A 25,397-nucleotide genomic window follows, 5' to 3' on the forward strand; every position below is an offset into this window, starting at 1 on the left:
TTAGCGTTTTAATTACTACTAACTGAGAAGGGTTACCTAATTCAGTAACAAAAATACCCCTACCAGAGCTGGAGCTGAATCTATTTAGCTAAAAGAGCTTTTTGGAGAGAAAACTTTCCCTGAGATATTGTGAAATTTGTTATAAAAATAGCCACATTACTATTTAATTTTCACCACTTGGTGATGTAAATAAATAAATCCTCAGCTGTTTTTTGGGGGTTTTGTTTGTTTTTTGTTTTTTTTTTTTGAAGCTACACAATGTTGTGTAATATTTTTATAATCTCAGCATCACAGAGAAGAATTCTTTTATTTTTGCTTTCTGTAAAAATGGGCAACTAGCAATGCATTTTGGAAAAATGTAAGCTGAATTCTAAAATTTCTGGTACTTTCAAACAGAAGGGTGTTCTTTTTCCCATGCACAGAAAAATAAATCTGTGTAATTAACAGTTTAGTGTATCTACAATCTCTTCCTCCAGAACAATATACATAAAGAAAGTGAGTTGTGTTCTGGTATGATACAGGAAAGTCCTATGGTCTTTCTAGCCTGAAGAATGTAAAAATCAGAATAAAAGTTTCAAAGAAGACATGGGATACAATAAATGCATAGATTTTTTCACAGTTTGTCTAAGGAAGGTCATGAGCAGCCTGATCAAACCATGAAGTTAGCAATGGTTTAAGTGAGATGATCTCCATGTGTGCCTACCAATCCAAATTATTCCATGATTCATTTCCAGTAAATTTAGATCAAAAGAAAAATTCATATTTTTCTCCACTGTGGTAACATCCATTTTAGTGTTTGAATTAAAATATTTATATTGGGGTTAATTTCACCATATAAAAGCCCATAATAAAAATGTTTGATTCAAGAAAAGTTTGCAGGAAATTAAGCTAGAAAATATCTACTACAGTTGAGTTTTAATAGCACATAGAAAGTATTTTTCTCATATTTTGCCTTAAAGAAAATGTGGCAGCTGTAAACCGGGGTCACCTTTTGCTTCTGTAATTGGTTAGGCTGCTTAGTAATAACATATATTATGAAAGCAAGTAGATTGTTTTCTCACAAGAATTTCACACATGATTTATTTCCTTCATCAGATGTTTTTTCTCATTTAGCTGTTCTATACAATAAAAGAGATGTATACATCATTTGCAGTTCTAAAATGTATTGCTCTAATCATGACACTGGTATGTGACATACTGCATTTTATTTTGTGTTATAAATTGCTGTGCAAAGTAGTGACAGAACAGAACAATAGTGATGGCTTTAGTTTATGATCAGAGTACTAATTTCATGTTACTGTTGCAGAATAGTTTCTGTCATAATTCCTTGTTTCGTTGTCAAAAACTTCCCTTCTTTTGATACTCTAAAACCTTTTTCTTCCTTGTTAGAAAAAATAGGTTCTTTGAATAACTATAGTTGTAGCTGGAGCAGAAAACCAAGATTTGGCCTTTTGCTAGATGCAGCTAGCAGTCCAGCACAAATTTGAAGATTATAAGTTTACTACAAATAAAGAAAAATGGAATAATGCATATTTTAATCTTCCAGAAGAGACAGACTAGATCTAAATTTTGGCATTATTTGAGAAAAATTACAGACTCATCCCTATAGTAAGACTTTCTCAAAATTAAGTGAGACCTCAAGTATTGTCGTGGTTTAGGCCCAAGACAAGTATTCCCAAGTAAATTCCATTAAAATTACCTTATTGCTCTTGATTTTGTACAGATGGTACTCAGATACTGTGGTGGTAATTTTAAGATGAGACTGGTGAGATTGGATAAATGAAGGAGTAAGGTTGAGGGGTCCTTTCTAGTATGGAAATTTAGTAAATAAATATCTTGTTCTGATGTGTGGGCTGTTTAGGAATGGTGCAATTGAAGAGGAGACAAATTTCGTATGTAATATCAAGTTATTTGAATGAGGTAGTACCATGGAAGACTGAGGAACTCCAGAAAAACAGCCAAGGTGAATAGGCAGTCTAATGGAATGTAAAATTCATTAGTAACAGATGAACAGAAGAAGTAGCAAGCTGAGTTACCCTAAGAGTTCCTAAGTGAATTCATTAAATTTACTATTACCGTACAGTCAGGTAGAACGATGAATACAGGGAGAGATTTTCTTGAGAAGAGAGGGTTTAAAAACTGCAACTATTTCATTTGGTCAGTAGATGAATAAAAATGTTCTCTGGAGAAGTGTAAAAAATAATGATTGGTACAAGGAAGGTACAAGAATCGTGCTGATAGCTGCTTCTGGAAACACAAGAGCAAAGATACCTTTAAGAAATTCAAAAGCCACGAAACTATGAACACCATAGGGATTAAATTTCTTTTCACAGTATGTATACTTTTGGAACACAGGGCATCACTGGTGCTGAGGAGAATTGGTTGGATATAGAATACTGTCTTTATTTGCTTATTCTTCCTACCTTTTTTTCCAGGACTAATTGCATCAAGTGCAGATATACTGGCAACTGTAAAGTAAGGGGGCTTTAGCAGACATGTTATGCCTACATAGCTCCTTTGTCGAATTGAAGCTGCGTCTGAGTCCAATGTGTACTTAAACATAGGGAGAATTAATAAAAATACATTTGTTATGTCATAAATGCCAATCATCAGAGGAAAGCAAGAATAAATTAAATGTGTACTAGGTGGTAAATATGTGGGTGTTTTCTCAGCACATCTGCTGTGTAATAAATGTGCTATTTATTAATAGAAAGTCCTTAGCAAGTGTTTGGATTATTTTCTTTAACAAAGTGATTTAAAATAAAAGAAATAGCAGGAAATTCCCGTTAATTTTCCTTGTTACACAGAAGAGAGTAATCTGGTTTCGTGATAAGAGTAGTGTCTGTATAGTGATTCTGCAATAAAGCAGTCATTCTGTGAATATAAATAAATGAAACACATGCTAAAGATGCAGAGGAATAATTGAGACCCATCCCCAAGAACAAACAAATATCATCTTTTTGTGTCTTCTTGATAATAATAGACACTGGGGTTTTTTGCAATACTGTTCTCCTAAACCTCTGCTATGTTATGCAGCCATTACATGTCACTATATCAGAACATCAGAGCAAAGATTTAGGGAGATTTGTAAAACTCTGCTGGGTTTGAACCTCACTCTCTCCAAAATAAGATCTGCCTCTGACTTAAGTTAATTTTAATTCTAAGCCTGAAAAAGTTTCGTGAAATTGCTTCTTTTATGGATTTCATTTTTTAATGTGCCTGTGTTGTTTAGCTTGCATATTGATAGCTGAAGTGATACCACTGAATTCATGCCTTTCTGGGGTTAAATGTCAGTGAAATAGTTTTCAGTGGTTAGTTCAATTTTTGTGGCATCCATTTAGGTGCTATTGAAGGTAAGGCTTTTTTGGAGCATGCAATTTTAGACTAGCAATTAAGGCGTTTAATTTTATAATTATGGTTGTTAGCCGTGTTACTAACCTTTTCAAACTCTCTAATCTAGAAAAAAAATCTCCATTCTCTAATGTAATTACAGTTAATTAATTTCTAATATGGACTTTTTTTCTTTACTGCTTTTTGTCCTTTGCTTATACAGAAATTTTATGTTACACTATGATATTGATATCTAGGAAAAAAAAAGGTGTTTCATGGTAGCTTAACTGACTGTAAATATAAGAGCTGTGATTTCTTCAATGTTAATGTTAAATCTAGCAAGACGTGGAATAGGTAATGGTGTATTACCCATAATGCTTTTCCAAGTTGCATATAGTTCATAAGAAGCTTTTATGTAAAGTAAATAATTTTTTTTTTTTTTGGTGTGTGTGAAATAGAGCATTTCCTGATTTTTAGGAATGAGAAATTTACTTAGAAAGGTTTTCCATTGATAACACTGCATGTGCATTTTGAACTCAGAATCTTTTGAACGCTTGAGTATTTCATAGTGAATATAGTGGTGCTCGATTTCTACTGAGAGACAGAAGTTGATATAGCAAATGATGCAACCACCACAGCACTCTGGGTCTGAGTTTATAGGCACTTATATGTCTAAGTATGTGCTGAATTTTTTTCTAGTATCTAGTCTTAAAGTCAATGACTGCAAGATTAGAAAATTGTGAATGTGTCCTTATATGAATAAACAGTATGATGGTAATCTAAATGCAGATTTTTGTTGTTTTTGTTGTTTTTAAGGTGGGAATCAACCTTGTAATTTCTGCTGTTTGTAGTAGTTGCTGGTTATTATAAGTACCATTAATGTATGCTATGGGACATACGCAAGTAAGTAGGCTAAAGATTACGAATGACTCATTCTACTATGAAACTACTGGGAATCCTTTGTTTTTAAATAAAAGGAAGAAAGCAAGGGTGTATGAGCTAACTAGTAGCTCATAAAAATTGTTTGGGAGAACTGTTCCGTATAACATCTTGACACAATTAGAAAAATAAGATTTCTATTACACAAAATTTGAATAAGCAGTAGAAAATATGAATCTTTCTCTTCTTTTTCTAACTAGATACAGTATATTGTGTTGCGCACAAGGGAAAAATATCCATGTACTTTATAAAGCAGTAATTCATGCTGAGTGGATGTGAGCAGTCATTCAGAGAACAATTGATTTTACAGTATTGTAGACTGGGTTGGAAACTTGTGCATTCATTGCACTATATATACGCTATTAAAGTTTATATATAAAGTTCATATTAAAGTGGCTGTTTTAATACGAAAATATTTTAAAAGTGAAAACTGACCATCTTAACCGCAGAAGATTTTTTTACCTGTAACTCCAAATCAATTGAAGTGTGAAATCTCTATAAAGGTGAAGTAAATAGAATAAAATATTAGAAATTACTAAATATTTTTCCTTACTGTGTTTAAATAAATTAAGGACTATGAAACATTTTTGAGAGCTTTAATATTTCCTAGAGTAATGTGTAGCATTTAGTCAGTACTTTTTAGAGATATTATTTTAACTATAATATCAAAGTCTCAAGCTTTCACAATATTAAAAAAAAAAGAATCATAGAATAGTTTAGGTTGGAAGGACTTTTAAAGGTCATCAAGCCCAACCCCCTGCAATGAGCAGGGACATCTTCAACTAGATCAGGTTGCTCAAAGCCAGCACCGTCCAACCTGACTTTGGATGTTTCCAGGCATGGAGTGTCTACCATCTCTCTGAGCAACCTCTTCCAGTCTTTTACCACTCTCATTGTAAAAAAAATTCTTCCTTCTATCTAGTCTAAATCTGCCGCCTTTTTGTTTAAAAAAATTACCCCTTGTGCCGTTGCAGCAGACCCTACTAAAAAGTTTATCCCCGTCTTTCCTGTAGGCCCTCTTTAAGTACTGAAAACTCTCCCCAGAGCCTTCTCTTCTCCAGCCTGAACAACCCCAACTCTCTCAGCCTGTCCTCATAGGAGAGCTATTTCATCCCTTAGATCATTTTTGTGGAACTCCTCTGGACCCGCTCCGACAGGTCCATGTCTTTCCTGTGCTGAGGGCTCCAGATCTGGATGCAGTACTCCAGCTGGGGTCTGACCATGGTGGAGTGGCAGAATCACCTCCCTTGGCCTACTGGCCATGTTTCTTTTGATGCAGCCTGGGGTAAGTTTGGCTTTCTGGGCTGCGAGAACACATTGCCAGTTCACGTCCAGCTTTTCATCCACCAAGGCCTTCTCCAGAAGGGCTGCTCTCAAAAGAAGAAATGGTAGCCCTTTTGCAGTTGAGATGAATGTGAAATTTGAATTGTGCAGTTAAACGCATGATTAGTATGAAATTTCATTAAGTAAGTTGCATTTGTTGGTCTGACTAGCATGGAGCAGGAAGAACATGAAGCTGCAAAGAGAATGGAGATTTCCTTGTCACTTACCTATCTATACTTTAGTATGGAATTAAAAAGTAGATTGTATGGAGGAGACTACACAGGTAGAAAACTTTGAACATACATGGACTTAAATATTAGTTCTTCCATCATTAGCAACTTGACAAAAGAAAGGAATTATTGCTGCTGTAACACGATTGACTTGTTAAGCTGAGCAACAAGGATTAACAGAAGCCTATATAGCTCAAGACTTTAAGAGAAAGATGCTCTAAATACAGCTTAGGTCACTGCATCTAGTATTTTTCACTGAGTTTCTGAAGGAAGCTAAGAAAATATCAGGGACAGCGATAAAAGTACGGCTTAGACTGTCTGTAACTAGGTTAAAATTTCACAAGTGCTTAGGAGAGAATGTCAAGATTGCAGGAATCAGCCATAACACAGAAGTGAGAGCTAGTGGTCAAACAAACTATTACTCAACTGGCTTATTGTGAGAGAAGGATACCAAGCTCAAATTGACATAATTAATTATTGTTTTAAATCAAAGAGCACAATAATGGCAGAAGGTAAAATGAAAGCAGTTGCTTTTTTTGGAATGTTCTCTCACTAATTAAGGTGTGACTCTTCTGTCTGTTCCTCAGGACACAATAAGATTTTGACGCCGGTTGGTGCTGTCAATTTGAATTGTTAGTTATTAGGATCTCAAAGGTAGAAGCAAAGGTTGTGTGCTTTAGTAACAGGCAGTTCTTTTGCCTGTGGACAAAAACCAAATTATTTCAGTGGTGTAGCACATTTGAAGTCTTAGAGAAAACTAGTCAAAGTGTTTGTCAGCATACGTCAGTATCAATAAGCATACCCCTGATCAATTCTTATTGCCTGTGGTGATGGTGTTGCCGTGAGAGTTTATTTTGTGCTGTAAAGGGGAAAGAAAATGTGGAAATAGTTTGGGAAAGTTTTGTAATGAAATATTTTTAAACTAGAAGCTATTTTTTTACACTAGAAAACTACATTTATTTACATATATAATGATTGTGAGATTAAACCAGTCATCACCTCAGATATTATTACTTATGATAAATACTTTTATTGGTAGGGTAACCTTAGAAATTGTATTAGAGATATTGGAACCTATGAACTTCAGATTGGAGGGAAGATTTTTTTGTAGTCTACTAGAGCCAACTTTGGAGCATTATAAGACCCAGGGCCTCCTGTCCTGGTGCGATAAATGTGAGCTTGTTGTGGTTCTGCATCCCAGGGGTCCAGCCAGTGGTGAGGCTAAGCACACATTGCACACCGTGCGGTACACGCACTTGGCTGGCCACACAGATCGATACAGACAGAAAACAGTTTCTTTACCAGCACCAGCATAAGCACACAAATACGAACACAATGGATAACCTGAACTTTTTCCCCTCGTCGAACTGATCAGGATTGGAGTTTGGTATTGCTCACATCCAAACCCATCCACAACACATCTGTTTCAGACGTTCAATCTTTCCACCTGGAACTTGTGCCCCAGACCCAGTTTCATACAGTTACTGGCACCCAGAGCTATGGGCCTCCCAGGCCTGCAGTCCCTCCTGAGTGACTGGCACTGAGAAATCTTATCCAACAGAGGTTCCATTTCAGCCTGATGTTCTCTAGCAGATCATGCACATACACACAGACTGGAAAGTATAATTACACGGGAAATAGTTAGGACTAAAATTTAATGAGATAGGGCAGAATGTGGTGATCAGACACAACATGGGGCCAGACAAATGTACGGACCAGCCACTGGTCAGCACCTTTTTTCCTTATGTTTTCCTTACTTAGCATCATAGAATAGTTTGGATCAGAAGGGGCCTTTAAAGCTCACCTAGTCCAACCTCCCTGCCATGAGTAGGGACATCTTGCACTAGATTAGATTGCCCAAAGCCCGGTCCAAACTGACCTCGAACACTTCAATGATGGGGAATCCCGAACTTATCTGGGCAACCTCTTTGTGTCTCATCACTGTCATTGTAAAGAATTTCTTCCTTATATCTAAATCTACACTCTTTTAGTTTAAAACCATTACTCCTTGTCCTATCACTACAGGCTCTGGTAAAAAGTTTGTCTCCATCTATCTTGTAGGCCCCCTTTATATATTAAAAGCTGCAATAAGGTCTCCCCAGAGCCTCCACTTCTCCAGGCTGAACAACCCCAACTCTCTCAGCCTGTCCTCATAGGAAAGGTGCTCCAGCCCTCTGATCATCTTTGTGGCCCTCCTCTCGACCCACTCCAACAGGTCCATGTCTTTCCTGTGCTGAGGGCTCCAGAGCTGGATGCAGTACTGCAGGTGGGGTCTCACCAGGGCAGAGTAGCGGGGCAGAATCACCTCCCTTGACGTGCTGGTCATGCTTCTTTTGATGCAGACCAGGATATGGCTGGCTTTCTGGGCTGCGAGAACACATTGCCGGTTCATGTCCAATTTTTCAGCCATCAGATCCTACCAAATCCACCTTGACTCTTTCTTCCTGCTTTTCCTCATTCTGCTTAAAACATCGCATAATCAATTTTACACCATCCCCAAATTCCTTTTCCTCTCTGTCCCAGAATAAATCTTAACACCTTTTTCAGTAATAATCACCTTTAGATTGCAAAGTGTTTGGGGAGACGGTTTCTTTCCTTGAGTCACCTTGGTGGTTTTCAAACCAGGGTCAACAGTCTGATCATTCTGTAATGGTCTTAATAACGCTTCGTTTTCACAGATCAGGGTTCCTCCACCTATTCCTATTAGGATATTGGCTACATTAGAATTCCAACACGTTTTACCAAATATTTGAGAAAGTTGACACTTTAGTTAAAGGGAAAAATGTTTTGACCCCTCTGCACTTACTGAGAAATAAAAGCCTCTGTATTGGCATCTGGCTGCAAAAAAATACATATCTCTTTAGCGTGTTGTTAAAACATCATTAGAACGCATTGGCACATCAGCAGGATGTTTTGAATGCTAAACACTTACATAGATTTAAAAACTGCTCAGATGAATTAATGAGAGAAGAGTCCATGAAAGACTGTTAAACATGAAGGTACATGAAAGTTCCCCTGGGTGAAGAAGTCCCTGAGGCCTGGAAATTAGAGGAGATGACAGGGTGTATTATGGGAAAGTGTTATAGGGAGTCACCTTGGTCCTATGTTTTTCACTAGACGTCTTCTGTTGAACTTTGTCAGAGACAGGATACCAAGCTAGGAAAGCTTGTGATTTGAATATAACTATTATTGTATTCCTATGTATATACTTGATTATTAATTGGTTGCTTAATATCAGAACTTAATATATCTGTATCTTAGCTTACCAGCAAATTTATTTTCTAATGTGTTCCTTATTCCCACTAGCCAATTGTATGATCTCATATCCATTTATAAGCTCTACTTATTATCAGCTTTCTCCTTAGTGAATGTCTTGATTTCTGCTACATTTTCCATGTGTATTTCCAGCAATTTTCCTGAAGGTGGATTCTGTCTCCATTTTTAGTTCTTGTTTGTATCCTTTTTTTTTTTTCTTTTTCCACCTATTCTTTCCACTTGTCCACATTACAGTTATTAATTACAGCATTTCCAGTTTTTTTCCAGGTATTGTTTGGACTGAATTTTTCCTCTGGACCACTTTGGAAATATTTTTGATATTGTAAAGTAGTCTGTGTTTTTCCACGTTCTTAAATTTCATGCACTGTTTCATCATAGTGGTGAAACTCCATGTTTAGGCATACAGTCTGGGACGTTACCTTACTTGTAAGAGGATTATCCTTGATCAAACTGAAATTTCAAGCTTGAAGACACAGTGAAATGTTAAGAAGGAAGGACTGCAGGTATAGAACAAAACCATGGCCCAAAGAAATGAAATTTTGAAATAATTAGCAGCACAGGAGGAAAGATTTTCTGGATCATCAGTTTCATATTTTTTTTGGAAGGAGGAAGGTAATTTCAATCTTTTTTTCATGTTCATGGATTTAGTCTACGTTTTTAATATTTCTGAAAAATGGATGCTAGCTAATTGCTAGTTACTCATATCTGCATTGAAGAAAAAGAAGGAAATACTATTATATTGTTTCACAGTCTGTGGCTCTACATTTATACAAAATTATGCCATTTAGATATGTAGAAGGAGCATCATAATGAAAATGGTAGAATATGAGAAAAGGCATGTAAGAAATTCCTAAGAATGTAGTCCAAAAAAATAGACTAAGTATATTTGAAATAAAGTATGCCCACATACTGAAAAAATATGGAAATATCTGTCTGCATTATGAATACAGTTTGAAAATTTAGTAATGTCAAAGGCCTAACAACCCACCCAAACTGTAGCATCTCTGCAAAAACTCTGAATCATTTAAAAAAGAGGATGTTCCTCATCAAAACTTCGGAGTCATTTCAGCTAAAATCATTCTGCTTCACTGAGCAGGTTACATCACAGGTATAATCTCTGGGGGTATAACTGCTCTGTAGAACTATTGAGGTTGGAAGATAAGTCATCTAGTTCAACCTCCTGCTCAAAACAGGGTCAACTATGAATCAGATCATGTTGCTTATGATTTTGTCCACTTGGGTCTTGAAAACCTTGAAGAATGGAAATTTCATAACATGTCTGTGCAACTTGTTCCTGAGATTATTTTCCTAATAATTAATTATTTTTCCTGTACCCAGTTAAAGCTCCCCCCCCTCCAATTTTAGGTGCCTGGCTATGCATTCTTAGCAGCCACCTCTTAGATACTGAAAGGCTGCTACTTATTACTCTGAATCCTTCTTTTTCGCAGGCTGAACAACCCCAGCTGCCTCCAGCTCTCTTCGTAGGGCAAGTGCTCCATCCCCTGACAGCTTGGGAGCCTCCTGCTGAACTCACTCCAGTTGTTCAATGTCTTTCTTGTACAGGGAGGGTGGGGGTCCAAAATTGGACACAGTATTACAGAGGTGATCTAACAAGTGCTGGGTAAAGGGGAATAATTGTTTTCCGCAATCTACTGGCTACTCTCATGTTAATACAGACCAGTACGCTGTTAGCCTACATCACTACCAGGGGAGTTTAGCCAACTGTCCTTAGGACCCCTGAGTCTTTTTCAGCAGAGCTGCCCCCCAGTGAGCAACTCCCAGCTTTGTACTCATTCAGGGGTTAGTCCATCCTTGGTGCAGGACTTTACATATCTCCTCGCTCCTTGAATTAGCCTGTTGGCCTAATTCTCCAGCCTCTCTAGGTCCCTCTAAATGACAGCCCTGTCCTCAAATATATTGACTGCATCCTTCTTGTTAGTGTTGCCAGATTGATAAGGATTTTGTCTCCTCCTCCAGGTCATTGATAAAGATGCTAAGCAGTGTAAATCCCAGAATAGACCCCGGAAGAACACCACCTGTGACTGTTCTCTTACGAGTACAAATCATTAACAACTACCCTTTGAGTGTGGAGCATTGCTGTCTTAACTACTATGGCTAGTACTGTATATTTTAGCACCTCTGTATATACAATCTAGGTATGAATGTGGGGTCTTTCCAAGCCAGTCAGGGCTGGTGGGAGTGATATTAAGCTCATGTGCCTTTCTGTCAGGCTAATAATGTTCAAATGTACTTGGACCCAAGCTAGTAAGAGCCTTGAAGTGCTGCACAGCACTTTATGGACTTGCTAATTCAGGTCTCTCCAAATTGCATTTGAGAGGCATCTTTAAGATCAGCTCTGGTTTTACATGCAGACACCTAGTTGGCTTATTCAGGCTCTCTTACTTCCAAGTTTTCACTGAGCATTCAGCTAGTTTACTAAGAATTTTAAAATGGGTTTAAAAAGAAAACCTTTTAAAGAGATAATTTCTGTTGCTGTATTCTGTCTGCCTCTCTGCATCAGTATTTTCATATATAACAAATATATTAACTTGTGTAATATTATTAAATTGAATAATTCTTGTCTTCCATCTTTCCTCTTCTTAATTTTATTAGTTTTGGTTTCTTTTTTTCTCTCCTACACTCCTGCTCTTCCCTTTTGTTTTTTTTTTCAGGCTTTTATTCTGTGTGACAATGCTTGGCTTCTTTTTAGTGGAATACACTTGCTTTGGATATGATTTAGAACAAGCTTGAATACATTCCAGTGTCTTTTGTTATTGCCTTTAAAAGTTGTGGTTTTTTGAGTTAATCCTTTAGAATTAATTATTTTTAAAGAATTTTGAGGCTTCTTAAAAGCAACAATAAAAATTGCTGTGGCTCTGGTAATGTTTAGAAAAATCACAAACCTTAATTGGTTATTAGTGGCATTATAATTGATACTGTTAAGCAGCTCCTGGACCTTGAGCTCAGTCTTTAATTAGAGACGGTAGTGTCTCCTTCCCTCTGAGATTTCTTTATGGAAGTATTTTGCTTAATAACACAGGGTTATCAGCTTTCAATTGTCTTCTGGATGAAACTTCCCAACTGACACTACCTGTTGTATCTGCCTTCCTTATTTTAGCTAGAATGTCCAGGCATGCTCTTCTTCATTGCTTAAGCATTTACTTCTTTTAACTTTCTAATAAATATTTTTGTACTCCTTGTTTTACAATTAGTGTTGTAACTAATTCCTAGACAGTTGGTGAATTATGACTCATAAGGTACAGAAATTATAATTTGTTTCCTAAACATGGTTGTTTCCTGTTGATTTCAGAATACTCATAAGGTCAGGCTTCTTACAACTTGTTTCTGTACTGAATATTTTGGCAAATCAAAGCACATACTCCTGCTGTTTTGTCCTTCTCCCACATTCTTGTTAAGTCTTGTCTCCATTTGAAGGTTCTGGATATGTATATTTCACGGTTTCTTCAAGCTCACTTGATTTCCCTGGCTGTTCCTTCATCTCTTTATAATTATTTTTTCTCAAGTTTTGATAATACTGTCGCTTCCTCTTGTCCAAAATTTGCTTCCAACTACTGCCTCATTTCTTGCTACATGTAATTCCTGTGTTACCAGTTGTTAGACCCAGTGTCTTCACTTGTTCCTCTTCAGCAATATCTTATATCTTTTTCCTAGATCTTTACCCTACTTTTCTCCTTCACCATCATTAACACTACTTGTAGCACCTCTTTGTTCATTCAACCTATTTTTTATCATGTTTATTGATTTTATGCTGTTTCAAACTTGTTCTTTTAGCGATTTTGTCCTCTTTAGCCACATTTTTCAGCTATCTTCTTCTCTGGATTGTTCTGAAATATTTCTATCATCCTACGTTACAATTTGTTTTTTACCGTTGACTTATCTACCATTGAGTGTCGACAGTTTCTGATTTTTTCCTCACTTTTATTTGTAGTACTTACATGGTCTGCACTTGATTTGTTAGCAACATATGATAAGATTTGCAATCTACCATTTTTTGTTTTAAATGTTTTTTTCCTTCCTTAAACTTTCTCTCTATTTTCTGAATATTTTATGAGATATTTTCTACACTCTTGATTAAAGTAAACCCCTACTCACTGGAGTGTCATCTCATTATACATACAGTTCGGCATGTTTAATGTAAGGGTTCTAGCAAGAAGAATTTAGATTATTTTATACACATCCAGTGTGATGGAATATTAATTTTGGGAAGAGAAAAGGAGAGTTCTGTGCCAGAATGTTAAACAAAAGAAGAGATGCTGATAGTGGGAGAATGATGTTGCATGACATACAAAGACGGGGAACTTTCACATATAAGATAATTGAAGCAAAAAGAAATTTTCAAATGAAGGAGAAAAAAGGAGGAGGAAGATAAGCTGAAGCCTAAGAAATCCTGTAGGAGGATTATTGATAGTTAGAGATGAATAGCAGGAGCAGGATCTTAGAAACTTTTTAGGTCAGGAGCAGTAATAATCTGAGGGAAACCTATATTATTTGTTGTATCTTAAAATAGAGTCATCTAGAATATATCGTATGGCATATTACTTTTGTTTGCAATTAGATAATATCTGAACATACAGAACATTCCTTTTCTGGTACTTAAAATTCTAGACTAGCCAGTATTTCTTTGATGGATATTGAATTATTTAATCCTGAAACAGATGCTCTCCACAAAGTATTCTATTCTAAGCATTTTAAATAAATAATACTGTTTTTTTCCCATTTTGTCTTAATTAAATATATATGTAATGTTTTCAATTAAATGAATGATGTACATTGCTTTTATACTGTCTCTACTAGAGCCATGCATATGAAAAGTTTTGAGGGCCATGAGTCAGATAGTTGGGTTCATGGGGCCAGGCTTTTCATGGTTCAGGGACGTGCTTAGTAATGTCCAAAATACTCAAACAGGTCAGAGTGTAGTACCTGTTAAATTCAGTGGAAGTTATGCACCTAAATGCTTGTGCTGCATGAGGAAGTACTGCTGGGCACTTACCTACGTCTTGATGTGGTAGAGAAAAAACACCACCACTTTGACAATATGTTTTTTGTCTCTTTTATTTGAAACTATTTAGTTAACTGATGTTCAGTGCAGCTGGAGTCTTTTCTTTTTGGTGTATGTGCTTTGGTGTAATATGTTTATTGGTGTATGCTTATAAATTGCAATATGCTTTTGAAAGCCTGGATTGAATAATGAGATCATTCTCTTTCTGTTTTCTCTTTCTAATAATCCAGTCATTACACAAGCTGGAAATAACTCAAAATTACTCTAGATGTAGTGGTAACCCTCTATTTTAATCAGCTTTTCTAAGACTGAGGGAGAGAAAGTGAGCTTTAGTTAACATAATATTGTTTAAGAAGAGTTGACTGCTGTAATGGGTAGAGGAACAAACCGCAGAGTTTTCAAGGTTGCAATTTTGCTCTGTCTACACTTGACATTTGCATTCAAATCCACAGAACAATTCAACTTCTTTCTGCTCTTTTTTTCATGTAATAGAAAATTATAAAAAGATAACAAATAGCCTAGAGGATGCTATGGAAATGCAGTTCATAGGAGACTGGGAAAAAATGAAGCATTAATGAAGTAGAAAGTAGTTAAAAGGAGGGCTGCATGCCCACGCTGGTGTGATTTTGTGGAAGAGCAAACAGTAGATTAATGCTAAATAAATGGAAGAAATGTGAAGGGCGAGAGAGAGGTTAAAGTTCCTGAAAGGAAGAAAAGGAAGTAATTTTGAATTGGACTCTACCAGCCTGAAAGGCAGCAGTATGATTTGGACTCGATAATGCAAATATACATTTATAAGTGTTGTGACAGTGGATAGTGCTATTCTTGTCAAACTAAGAGTCTGGAAGTCATGGGGATACAGTTCATCCTAGTTTGAGTACTAAAATCCTATTAGGTGGCTGTAGAAGAAATAAAATAGAGAGAGTGGTGTGCATATGTTGTATAAATTAGGTATAGACAGGCGAACTTGTGCAAGCAGGTATTTTAGGAGAAAGTATTGTTTCCTATTTTGGAATACATTGTGTGGCACATGAATATTCAATATAGCACTTAGTTTGCTAAAAATGGGCAGGTACTTCTCATAAATACCTGCAGAGCATTTATGAAATAAATTATGTAAGACTTCAACACTTATGATTGGTGAACACTGTAGTTTTTTGTAAGGCACAAAACCAGTAATGAGTTGGTAAAATGCGTATGACCACATTTTGCATGTTGAGTCAAAGTAATATAAAATGGATATAACTTAATTTTTCTCAGAAGCTATCATTGTATTTCCGTTTACACAATCGTCTGACTAACTAGACAAAAATGCATTTTTTAAAAAGCTAAGTAACATATATTTACCTGTCCCATTTTATAGCAAATGTTAAGGTAAGATTGAATTAATCTAAGCAAGTATAATTGATAGTAACAGTTTGATTTAATTTAATCCTTTTATTACCTGATATGTAAAGAAAGCCATAGCTGATTACCTGTAGTTTAATGATGGTCATTGCTTTACTATAGTGAGACTAAATGGTTTTTATTTTGCATAATTATTGGACACTCTGCACTTCATTTAAAAGTGATAATTCTAACTCAGTAGCCCTTTTATCTTCTATTTAAATATTAGAATACATAGGAATAGATGCTTTTCATCATATGGTTCTGTGTCCTATAAAATCATTCCACCATTATGTCAAAGCATTGTCTTTTAGCTGTCTTTAGTAGCCTTCAGACAGTAACCCAGTTTCTTTGGTGCTATAAAGTATTCAGATGTATGTTTTTAAGTTTAGCTGAAATTCATGCTAGAGACAGAAACCAAAAGACATTATAAATGTTAACAGCACACAGCACAATTTCATACAAAAAAAAATTAAGAATTTCTGACAAGATTCTGCCCTCAAATGTTATTCCCAACATCCATCTCAAGGAATCTGACTTGTGCTCACATGCTAAATGACAAAACTGTAAACCTTTGTAGTTTATGACTCTTAAAATGCTTTCATTATAAAATCTAGGTCTGAACTGGAAGAAATTTATTTAAATGAAATGAAGAGTATCATCACTGCTTTTTCAAAAATATTAATAGATATTTCTCTTTGAGGTGTGTCTGTCTTTGACCAGTGAAAAGCCAATGTTTATTCTACTTTTAAAGGGAGCATGTTCCTCCTTCTCTGTTGAGGTTCTGAAGCACGGATAATTAACTATCAGGAAAGCTTTGAGATTTTTTTTGTGTTTCCTAATTATTCAGTTAGCTTGAAAAGCAGAATTCATTTTCTACTTGGTTTTGTGTTGTCCATGCTGTTGCACACCTCAGTTTGGGCATGCCTCACTCTTTTTTGTCTTACAGAAATAATCTTCCCATTTATTTATCTATCCTTCAAAGTCTAGTGATCCAGATGGTGTAATTGCTTGGCTTAAAAAGATGAACAAATTAATTCTTTCACTGTTGTGATGTCACTAGAAACCATATTTAGTGAGTTTAGTCCTTAAAAAAGAACATAAACAGGTTTATTTTGGCATCTTAGTTTCTTCCTTGTCTTCTTTCTTCTATTGATAGAAGTGACTCTTATTGCCGTATTGGCCCTTGTTCTGGTACCTAGCTCTCAGGTCATCTTAAGTGCTGGAGAGTGAAACAAGTACATGCTTCCGTAGGAGTCCATTTATTATTCTTTCTAAGTTTTCTTTTTCATCTGCGGTAATAGTCTGCATTGAAGGGATCACCTGTGAATACCTTGTTATTAACATGGGACTCTTCCTGTTTACTTCCTTATCTGTGTGAACCTGAGAGCTGTCTGTCTGGCTAGCAACAATGTTGTCTGATCAAATCCACACTGTGCAAGTATTGACAGGCAGTCTCAGGGTGATATATGACACCAAATGTCATAGAGGGATCCTATCCTTCCATTGGTCCTGGGAAAGAGTGTAAATCTGCATGACATATGGGGATAAAGAATAAAGTTGAGTTGGATTGTCAAAAGGAATCAACCTGTATATTTCATGATGATGGCTTGGAAAGTAGTTTTGTCTCATGTGTGGACATTTTGAAGCAGAAAGCAGTATCTAGGACAGTAGCTATAGCCTTCCTTGATTCTTAATTTAGCATTGAGCTGTGGAAGACTATCTGCTCTACGTACGGCTGTCCTCAGCACTTCTGCTTTCACTTGAGCTCTGGCCAGGACACATAGTAAGAACAGTCCTGTATTCAGAGTACTGTTTAGAACTCAATAATCTTTAGATTTTAGTAGTCTCTTTTAACGGATAATTCTTGGAAGGAAGAATATGATTGTTTACCATGGGTGTTACATTCTCTAAGAAGTTATTTTGGTAACTTTCCTTACACTTTCCTTACCTTGCTTTCTTTATTTTAATAGAGAATTCCTACTAAAGGAAATATGATTCTATGAATGAGGTACTACATGACGGTATACTTTGAATGGGCGGGAGAGAATCAGTGTATTCAATTTGTGAGGGAAATCCTGAGTTTCCATATTAGGGGGTATATTTTGTAGAAATATGAATGTAAATGGTCTTGGATCAATAAGCTACAATTATTATGATATTTATTGTCTTGTTCATGTGGCTGTTTATTCTATATTGCTCTCCACACCTGAATACATACAGCATGTAGCTTTGTGATTCCCGAAAGCATTATGGCCATTTGGAGTACAGCATGAAATTGTCATCAACACGCATAACAAACAATAGCTATGTAAGTGTAAGGCAGATGGAGTTGTTTTCCACTCTTCTGAAATGTAATGTTAAAAAGAACATCAGCTATTTTAGGATCAGGAATAGGCCATCTGCCCAAATTGCCTGCCCTTTCAGCTTTATCTTACTCCCATATTACTGTTATTATTTTCATCTGAATGTCATTACATTTTTATGCTTTGCTTCTTTGAAAGATACTTCATCTCATTAGCTGATTAGTTTTACACCAGCGTTTTCTTTAACAATTCCAGGTCTTTCTTTAATATTTATATTTTGCTATTCAAATATTTTGCCTCCAAATATGATGTTTGCTTGATAATTTTTTTATTAAGGCAGACAACATCTGTCCTTGCTGACAGTGTTGGAAATGATGTGACGGTCTGGCAACAATAGTAGCAGGAAGTAAGCAAAGGACCCACAGGAATCACGGAAAGGAGAGGAACAGAGCATTTGCATCAAGGCACAGAAAAGGACTTTGGGAAAAAAAGACTAAAAATAATGGAAGCTGAGAGAGAAAAAAAAAAAGGGCAAGTGAGGGAGATTTGTAAAAAGCATTTTTTAGCTGCCAGAGGAATTTCGTTTGTAGTTTTCAGCTTTGTCTGAAGGGAGAAATGACTTAATAAAAGATTCAGTTGCTTTGAAGACTGTTGATTTATAGTCTTGAATGTCTTTGTGGGATGAGCTTTAGAAAGAATTAAACATTTTCCAATGGAACTTCTTAAAATCTGAAATTGTTGGTTCAATGAATGTCAAATGTTCTGTAAGAATGTCAACATTTCATATCCGCATTTCATTTCAGGTTTTTTATTAATTCATGTTGTGTAAATACTTGTATTTTTTCTATCACAGTAATTTAGCAAATGAAAGCAGAAAGTTTTCTTCCCAAATGTCTAAAGAAATCATATAAACGATTTTAATTTTCAAAAAACACTGGAACTTTCTCTCCCTCCCCCTGCTCCGTTTTTTCTAAATAGGAATGAGCTTCATTAACTGTAAAACAACATTTTAGAGAAAAATCAGTTCCCATCAGATAGCTAATTTTCTTTGTAATATAATGGAATTTCTTTTTGTATGTTGTTGTTCTTTCATAGCTATGTTCCTAAACTTAAGCATCTAGAGTTCTTTTTTGATGCCCTGGGGTACCAGAGATATACATAGAGGGTTGACAAGACCTATGAGAGATAGGATATATGTCCTTTGGAGCAACAATTGAGAGTCATGAGGGATGCACCGAAAAGCTTTCAAAATGAAACTGGATGTTTGTGTCTTGTTATAGCTTTGTTTATGTCATTAATCATCACAGTGCACAGGTTATTTAAGTGGTTAGCCAAATAATAAATAATATAACTGTATGTAAATTGTATAGACTTTTCGTAGGTGAGTATACTTTTGTTTTTGAAGTGAAAAATGTTCTTGTTGATGTTCTTTTCCTGGCATTAATTAAAAGTAAAAATTATATTTGTAGTTGTAATTCCTAGAAATAGAAATTACACAGTCACAGTTTTTGTTTCATTCATGTTTGGTAGCTCTGATGGATCAAAATTTCTTACGCAGCCAAAGACAGAAGTGATTTTTCCATTATTTGAAAAGAATAGTCCACATTTATGATCATTTGCAGTCTTTCTTTTAAAGTTGACTTCTTTGAAGATCAGTCTACTTCCGTTTTTAAAATTGAAAATGGGAAGGCACTTCAATGTAACTGCAGCTCTGTATCTCTCTGAGAATACTGTATTCAAGAAGGTAGATGAACACTCCTTTTATTTAAAGTTTTTCTTGAGTGTTCAAAATAACAAGTCTTTTAAATATGTTTTCCAATTGGCTTAACCTTATATCTCTTTTTGAAAACCCTGGCTATAGAAATGAAACACTACTTAATGTAATCAGAACAATAACACAACCATAGTCAGTCACATACCATAGGGTCAGTTGTCATTTTTCATTACTAGTTCCACTGTATGCTTACACTATTTACAAATGATGCTTGCACATTTTGTCTGAGAATACTGAAGTGCAGCTAATCATGGACAGAATTTAGTCTGACACATTATATTATTTTCACACCGTCCCATAATATAAACGTTGAAGAGGACTCAACTCCTTCAGAATTTTTATTGGACCTGAAGGGAATAGCTCAGTTCTCAGTTTCAAAGCACCATTCTCACTAGGCGGATTGTGGTTATGTATTTTAACATTCCAATCATGCAAATCTTGCCAAGTTTCAGTAATAACTCAAATTGAATTCATCCATATAAATGAGTAATTGCAATTATGTTATTTAATATCCAACTTCTAGAGTTGTCATACGGGTAAATGAAGTTTGGTTGGAACTTTGGCATCTAGATTAATTTTTCTTCTCAGTGTCTTGATTTTATGTTTACTGAATATTTAGATAATCTTTCTCTTGTTTTGATAATCCTTCTTAGCATTTTCCCTACGTATTTATTTAGGCTTTTCCTGAGAATGGTTCCAATTGTTTCCAATGGTATTAAATGGGAAGCTATTCAAATTACACACTTGGTACATCAACCAACCAACCTACCAAAACAATTGGTCACCCAATATTCCAGAAGGATGCATTTTTTTCCCCCTACCTAGCAGCTTATTCCAGCATCTTTCTGCTGATGCTCATGGGACCCAAAGGTGTTCTAAAAAGATCACTTGTATCTGTTGCTTCCCCAGAAATTTTATTCAGGATGTCTTTCTGTAAGCTATGTTGTGATGAAGTCCCATGATCTTCAGTAGGCAACACCAGTAATTTTTTACTCTGGGTATGTTTCTAGCCATCTTGGGTTTTATCTCTACAAAACCTGCATGCAACCGTTAATCGATTTCCAAATACATTTTCTCATCTTTAGCATGAGGTGAATTGTTGGTCTTGGTTTGTCTCTAGTGGTTTGTGTTCAATGGCTGTCTTCTCTATTCCATTTAACTATATCTTTCAAAATGTCTTCTGTATTTTCCATACTGGACGTTTCATACTTTACACTTTCTGCTATGTCAAGTTTCTTGTCTTGTCAGTGCCACCCTTCCACTCTGGTTTTACTCCATTCGGTTCATTAATAAGAATTGTTTTCTTAAGTCTGACAGAGTGATACTTTTCAATTTTTTCTCTCTAAACCCTCAATTCTTCTGGTACTGTCTATTATGTGAACTTATTTTCTAGACTATGTAGGCACCTTTTTTGGAAATATCTCTTCTGGTTTCAGATAAAGAAGAATATTTTTTAAGTTTATTGTTGATCATTGTGTCTCTTCTATTAACGGCCAGCACAAGATTGAGGAAAGAATCTCCATTTCTTCTTTAAGTTATCTTGAGGTCACTGCTTCAGGTTACACAAGCAGAATGAATTTTATTAGTGAATTTTGGAAATTTCCTTTTAAGATGTAAATCAATAGTTATTCTGTGATCTTTTATGGAAGTTTTTTAGCTACTATTTGGACTTATGATTTCACATCATTGTAGCTAAAACAGAAACTTAAATGTACATATGTAAGCTAGCATTCGTCTGTGTTAGCTGATGGAATATTGGAATTGATTTTTGTAAATGTTTTACTAAGAAGTAAAGGCTTGATGTTTTTATGAATAGAACACTATTTTTCAGTCTAGTAGCTGATAGAGTGAAGTAAGGTAACTGAATTAAAAAATTGAATTTAAAAGTCTTTTCAGGCTTAAGATTTGGGTATTGCCTAGCCAGACACTTCAAACAGTCTTTCATTAGTATCATCTTTCAGAATAAGGTTTGCTGTCAAATGCCAAGATAAAGTTAATCTGTTTCTGAGCTACTGTTTTCTGGTTTGAATAATCAGTAAATACTGCTTTTAATGCATTGGATTCCTGAGAGAAAACTATTAAATAAATGGAAACACAGGTGTGTGGCAATGCTTTTCTCTGTTTCTGAGGAAATTAAATACAGCTTGTTGTCAGTTCCCACCTCCATTAAAGAGAGTAAACATCCCAATTAATAAAAGACAGACAAATTTTAGCCCTATGCCTCATGTGGAAAAAACAAACTTCCTGTAAATGAAAAGACTATTGAAAAGTATACTGTGCCACTATTAGGAGGTTCTTAATATACTTTTTTAAGAGATTCTACTTTGCTGAAAAAATTGTTGTTAGATTTTTTTGGCATATGTCCATGAAGTTCTATAAGTTAAACACACTAAGCTATTAAAGCTAAAAGGTGGATTTATTACTTCCTAAGGACTCTCAGGTTTATAGGGTAATATATCTGTGGAAGGAACAGCTATCCATTTTTACACACAGGTACACAAGAATCCCACTGCTCACCTGTAGATTCTGTGGGGATTTTAACATGAAGAATGTCTTTGGCCATGGAGAAATAATGAATCTTTTTAGAAATTTGGTAGGCTAATATCATGGAGATGTTTCTGTGTACATATAAAAGATGTTATGTTTATATGGATAGTAGGTGGTTCACAGTATTGCCATTGAAAGCATTGCCATGTGTTGTACAAGATGCTACCTTTGTATATTAGATAAAATAATGCAATAGATATAATGAAATAAAGGTCTGCAGACAGGCTAACATGTTGCTAGTAGAACATAAGTACATAAACACACAAAAGTGTATAAAATAAAAGGATAAAACAACCATTCGTCAATCAATATACATGTTGAAATATAATTTAAGTGGGTTTAAACGGCCTCACCTCCAACATGCTTTTTGCCTTTAACATGTTCTTACAGTAAATAGAATTTGATCAAAAAATATCACTAAACTTACGTTTCTGTTAGAAACACGTAAAATTTCAATGTAAAGGTATTTAAAGCCTCAGTAGAATCCTGAAGAATTGTAATGCTGTTGACACATAAGTTCATGAGTAAATGGATGTTGATATTAACTTGAATGTTCTAGTATTTCTTTTTAAGGTTTTAATCTAAATCTACAAGCATTTCTTTCTGCAGATCCTTTGGTAAGAGTGAGAACTCTTTGAAGGGATATCCCTGTTCTCATTATTGCCGTTATATTCCTTCTTTGTACTCCATCAGTTAAGCACCCCTACAAAATCACAAATGTTTTATTCTATGAGTCATTAAAAATTCTGTGATCTCATAACTCATTGTAGAGATGCTGTTGACCCTATTCTTATGGAAATTTTCCTGGTATTTCTTGAAGTTTCCCTTTTGAGTGAAAGCAGTGAAGACATATTTGCACAAATAAAGAGTATTACTCGATGTTGGTTAGTTACAGAAGATGCATCTTGTTGACATGCTGAAAAGAAAAGCTCAGCATATTCTTTCAGAGATACTTTCAGAGAAAGGAAGATATAAAGTTGTAAAATGGCTTAATCAAGGTTGTGTGAGAGGAGGATTACAAAGCTACTTTAAGAAAATGCAATTATATTTATCTTTTTTGGAATATAAAGGAAGTAATTTACATATTAACAATCAGCAACAGGATAATCAATTTAGTCTTAAAATGTAAGGTATATTTTCATCTGATATCAGTATAAAGTATAGAACAATTCAAATATTTCTGAGATATATCTAGTTACATTTCAGCTCTCAAAAGCTTAGTGTGAAAATTCTTCTGTATAAAAATGTATAAAAATTTATCAACAAAAACTTTTACTGATATATTTAAATAAAGTAAATAAAGCCTGTACTTATTCTCTGAAGGGAAAATGTCTTCTTATCAGTGCTCCCCATTAGACTTTTATTTGTGTGCTGTTTTATAACGTTGTGTGGAGATGTTTTTGCCTGGAAAAAAAAAAAAATTAGATTCTCATTTCTAAGCTCTAAGAGTTGTAAGTTCGAAATGTAGCTTGATTCCAAAGGTGGACATACATGATATACCTTGAAGTTCTTGCTGACAAGTCCAATATCTGCTTGGTGACGGGTCCCATTTGAGCCACCCCATTTCTCGCGGAGCAGCTCCGCTCCGGAAGCGCTGTCCGTGGTGCTGAAACCTGTCATGCCATCGCAGCATTTCTCTGCTCAGCTTCACTGTGCCTTTACGTGCGATGGCCATTCCTCAGGTTTGTAAACTTCCTTCTTCAGTGAAACATATAGACTCTATGAATATTCTAAGTTTTGGTAGTTTGAAATGAGTATTAGGTTCTTCTTTCTGCCTTCAACAACTTCGACAATCATCTCTACATAATTTAAAAATCCTGGGATTTAACTAGAAAAATTACATCTTTAACATGGAAGCAAATTATTTATTACTACTAGGTTGTCCTGGTTCCGGTGGGGATAGGGTTAACTTTTCCTGGTATTCCATGCCATGTGAGCCACGCCCACCCTGAGCTGCCGGGGGAGGGGGCAGGAAGTTGCTGCTTAAAAGCGGGCTGGGGCGTCCCGGGTCCGGCCGGTCGGCGAGCGGCGGGGAGCGGCGGTTCCGTAATCGCGTTTGTATATTCCCCTATCCGTGGTTCTTTGTTGCCATCTGAGGCTAAACCACGACATAGGTAAAATTAAATTGTTTTTCCATGTTGTAAGTGTTTATAGACCAATAACATTTTGAAAGTATGCAGCAAACTATAAATAAGTGAAAAAAGTTTATGTCTGAGTACAAGAAGTAACTCTTCTGTTAATGTCTAAATACAGAAGTAACTCTTCTTCTTCTACCTACAAAAATTCTGTCAGCGATTCAGCAGAAATGTTTACTTCAACCAAGTCTGGAAAGATAATGTGGATATTATTACAGAGTTTAAAAAATGTTAAAGTCTACTAAAGACTTACAAGAAATGTTTATTACTCCTATTTTTGCTTTGTAATTCAAGCTACCTATGCATTCTATGAATATTCCTTAAGCACAATATTCAGAAATAACCAGGTTTTTTTTCTTCATTCTTCCTGTTTGTTTTCTTATATGTGAACCAAAATAACAAAAATTTTGCTGTTGCTTTCTTTGTCAGGAGGTACCACGTCTTTTCATTGTGTATTTTAATGGTCAAATGTCTTTTCTTTACTGGGCTTAGGAGTAGTCCCTTTTGCCATACTAACAAGATTTGGTTTAGCTTGTAATCAACATTCTGATCAGCAGCTTCTTGTGCACATTTGCTACTTACGGGCCCAGTCCTACTCCCATGAGAACTTTAGCTTCAATATGAGTAGTCAGGTTTTTATTGTTCTCTTTTCATTTTGTTTCAATTCATTTCTACTAATAATGTTTCTGTCAGTCATTTATTGCTTGTTACATTGTGAAAGCTGAGGAGGTTTATAAACTAGTCAGTTGTTGTTATTGTTGAACAGAAGTGTGCAAGTCCAGAAAGAAAGCCTTAATATCATTTAAACTGTTCAAGCTATCTGAGGTCTCTGTGTGGCCAGCCTAAACTTTGGACATTAATAATAACTGAATTACCCTTTTGACTGAAGACAAAATATTGGATTTATATTATCTGAGTCTAAACATTGCATTCAGTTTTCAGGCTTCTGGGAAAATACTAAAGCAGCTCAAGACTTGCTGTTATCAGTAGCTAACAATCAATTTCCTATCAGCCTTATGACTCCTTCCCACCCTTCTCTCTTCTTCCTCCCACAACAAGCAGCGTGAAAAATATGGTTGTTATTATTATGGGTAAGTAGTTTATAAAAATGTTTATTGTGTGTTTTATTGC

The 25,397-nt window shown here is 35.5% G+C and overlaps 1 protein-coding gene across 3 annotated transcripts in view; it reads left to right on the top strand.

Annotated features, from left to right (window-relative positions):
* IMMP2L (inner mitochondrial membrane peptidase subunit 2) overlaps window positions 1-25,397 on the top strand; it is a 471,260-nt gene that overhangs the window by 172,565 nt on the left and 273,298 nt on the right. The window lies entirely within an intron of this gene.

The sequence above is a fragment of the Larus michahellis genome, chromosome 1 (assembly GCF_964199755.1).
Source record: "Larus michahellis chromosome 1, bLarMic1.1, whole genome shotgun sequence".
Classification (NCBI taxonomy): Eukaryota; Metazoa; Chordata; class Aves; order Charadriiformes; family Laridae; genus Larus; species Larus michahellis.